Source organism: Paroedura picta, chromosome 12 (genome assembly GCF_049243985.1).
Source record: "Paroedura picta isolate Pp20150507F chromosome 12, Ppicta_v3.0, whole genome shotgun sequence".
Taxonomy (NCBI): Eukaryota; Metazoa; Chordata; class Lepidosauria; order Squamata; family Gekkonidae; genus Paroedura; species Paroedura picta.
This window is the reverse complement of record NC_135380.1, coordinates 30041597-30044920: the sequence shown is the minus strand read 5'-3', so window position 1 is coordinate 30044920 and position 3324 is coordinate 30041597. Positions and strand designations below refer to the sequence as shown.

General features: G+C 46.9%; 1 long non-coding RNA gene across 1 annotated transcript; it reads right to left on the bottom strand.

Annotated features, from left to right (window-relative positions):
- Nucleotides 1-612: 612 nt before the first annotated feature.
- LOC143821986 (uncharacterized) lies at nt 613-3122 on the bottom strand. Its single transcript, XR_013226007.1, has 3 exons — nt 2934-3122; nt 2011-2135; nt 613-684 (listed from the first exon to the last, which is right to left on the bottom strand). It is a non-coding gene; the product is annotated as an uncharacterized LOC143821986 (long non-coding RNA).
- Nucleotides 3123-3324: the final 202 nt, after the last annotated feature.

Sequence of the window (3324 nt, the reverse complement as noted above, 5' to 3'; positions counted from 1 at the left end):
GTTCGATTGGTCACTATTTTCTTTTGTTTAGTAGGCAATTGAAGGACTGAGATGGGCCCTAGGGAAATTATGCTGGTTATACTTTGACACTCATATTTCCCATGGTCCAAGAAGGTTCAAAAGTCCGCCAAACCTATTGACCAAAGGCAAAATCACGGGACTTATGTACTTCACAAATGGCAATGCCTCTTCCAAACTCACTTAATCTCCCTGAAAATCTCCTTTATCTCTCTCTAGTCCAGCCTTTCCTACTTTTTTATTGTTGAGAAACCTTCAAAACAGTCTTCAGGCTTCGAGAAACCCTAGAATTGGCACAATTGTGCAAAATATGGTTAGGAAGCAGAGCTATGTACATGTCCACCTGGGGCCCCTCCCTTTCCTACCCCTTCCAGGCCCAGCATTGGCCACTGGGGGTTAGGTCAACATAACAGGTCAACATGTTCATATATGGTCATGTCACCTGATAAATGTTTAACAATTTTTTAAAATATCTAAAAAATCAACTAACACCCATCCATTCAGGAAACCCTTCCAGCGATATCAAGAAACCTCAGGGTTTCACAAAACCCTGGTTGAGAAAACCTGTTCTAGTCTATAATAGACTCATACTTACAAGGAATCTCGTATGTGCCAAGCTTATCTGTGTGTTCAACTAGAGCTTCAATAGCTGCACATTTTCCATCTCTGAGGGAAGAAAAGGAAAAAGAGTCCACATGGAGATGATTCTGCTGCTGGAAATGCTGAGGCATCCACCTTGGCAGCCACTAGCAACAAGAACGTTTTCCCCACAGTTTCTTTCCCTCAGCCTTCTGGGATTGACCCACTGCTGGAGGGCTTTATTTATTTTAAAAAAGGGGCCATCAAAATATCAGTGTGTAAAGGAAAGGTCTCATGGAACCAGTCCCCTTGTGGCCTAGGAGCCGAGCCAAGCCTGACAGCTGTCCCAGGTCTCTGCCTGATAGCACAGCCCTTTTCCCGCACTCCTGGAGCATAACAAGGACTGTCCTGGAAACCTGAAAGAATTTGCTGCTGCCAAGAAATCTGAAAGATTCTCCTGTTAGATAGACTGGTATATTTATCAGTGTCTGTATTTGCATTGCTCTTTAATCACTTCCGCATCTGCCTAGTGTTTCCTAGGGTCCTCACAGGCACACCTTGGAGGTCCCATATCCAGCCAGTGCTGAGGCAGCTGCATTGGTTGCCAGTTGAACACTGGATCAAGATGGGTTGATCCTTCACAGCGGGCCTGAAAGGGGTAGGGGAGTTAGCTGCCTTCTCTCTTTCTCTCCCTCTCTCTCACACACAAACACAACTATACCCCCACCTAAGGGCTTAAGGCCTGTGCCAGCCTGGCCAAACCTCTGAACGTTGGCTGGGTTGGGGTAGGTAGGTGCCTCTCCCTGCTGTTCCTGGGAGGCTCCCAGAAGCCCACCTCCTACCCCGGTGACATCCAACAGCGAAATGAAGGTAAGTGGCATTGCTGGGTTTGTGGGAGACAGGCCTAAGTGGGGCTGACCAATCAGAAGGGCCTCCTTCTGATTGGCCTCCGAGGACAGGAAGCTGGACAGCCTGGACAGGCCCCGGACAGTCTCTGCCCATGAGGCTGTTTCTCAAATATAAGAGAAGCAGTGTTAAGGATAGTTCTCTCTTCAAACAGGCTCCAATTAAAAGGAAAAAATTGGCTTGATTTCCGGGCTCAGTCTAGCCTGTGCGAGAGCAAAGCTTCAATTGTTTCCTAGCAACCCTCCCTGCAGGTGTTGCTCTGGGCAACTGTGTGCCTCTGGAGGCATTTTGGGGAGAGGGCAGTGAAGCAGCCACTTGGTGCCAAGTGGATGTTCTGGGCTATTTTGGGGCGAGTTTGTAGCTGCTGTGTCTTGCTCCTCGACTTTGCCTTCCACCTCAGGGAGCTGCAAATCCAGCTGAGGGGCTCTGGGGGCACGCTCCATCCCCGGTCTTCCTTGTTTGGGCATTGTAGGGGGTGGGGGAAGAGGAAAAAGCATGGTAACATACCGAACATGGAGAATCTTGAGAAGCAAATCTTTTCCTTTAGGCTTCAGTATATTTTGAAATAGGACGATGTTTGTTGGCTGCGTAGTTTTCACCGTATTTGCAACGGGATACCATATCCCAGTAAGCTAGACAGAAGAGCTCAAGATCAGTTTGTTATTCAAAAAAGCCATCTGATCTATGACCGCACTTGGAAGCTAAAATCATCTTGGGGGAAAGTGATCACAGTGGTCCGAAGAATGCTTTTGATCAAGTCACGATTGTGAGGTTATTGCAAACATGTATTAGACACCTCTGATGGACAGCCCTGTAAAAGGCACCTTCCAAGTGCCTTCAAATACCTTCTCCCCTCTATTCTGAGGCTGAGAAAGCCCCTTTTCAGAAGGCAAGAGGATGCTGTGACAGAGGATGGTCAGCGAAATCTTCCCTTCCTGCTGATCTTTCCGAATATCAACCCAGCAAAGAATGGATCCTGGGTCCCAATGAGCTCCAGTGCATGGGCCCTCTGGCTTCCTGCTACCCCCTGTATCCCTAGAGGTGCAACCTGTGCCTTGACCCCTCACATCAGACCTACTTGCCCCCATCCCATGCCCATCCCACCAATGATATTGAAAGTTAAGCTTCAATTAACACTCCTGCTGTGGATGCCAACAGGAAGACTAAGCTAGGTCATGGAGGCACCAGCAGTGGAATGAGCAGGGAGGTAAAGAGGGAAACAAAACAGGGCAAGAAAAATACTAAGGTGTTTTTTTGTGGCAAACATGACACCACATGCAGAATTGTTTTTAAACGCTTTTAGAAAAAGACTTTGCGATGTTTCCTGCCATGCATAATACCCAATGGATAAGCTGAAACCTCCTGTCAGGATGCTTCCATCAGCATTCTGCAGATTCTTAATCCCTTATTTACAACTATTTGGTGCTTACCTTTTTGACATCAACATTTTGTATGGGAAGTTGGCTAAGGTCAGCTCCAGCATGGAAGAGGCAAAGGGATGCAAACAGTAAGATCAGCAGTGTAGCTTTCATCCTGGCAACAGTCCTCCCTTCTCACCAGGTGGGACTTAATGCTTTCAGTGGCTCCTTGATTCTGCCTTACTTTAGTTCTCTCCTTCTGTAGTCCCACACTCATCTTTTGATCCCTAGGAATTAGTTATGCAAATTAATAACATTTAGATAACAAGGTTATTTTCAGAAGTAAAGGTTTCTGCTCTCTCTGGAAACAAGAGAAGAACATTCTGAACTTTAGAACTCTCAGGAGGCTGGTTGTGGGGAGAGATGCCCACAGATGGCTCATGATGTTCTGTCAAACCCTTGG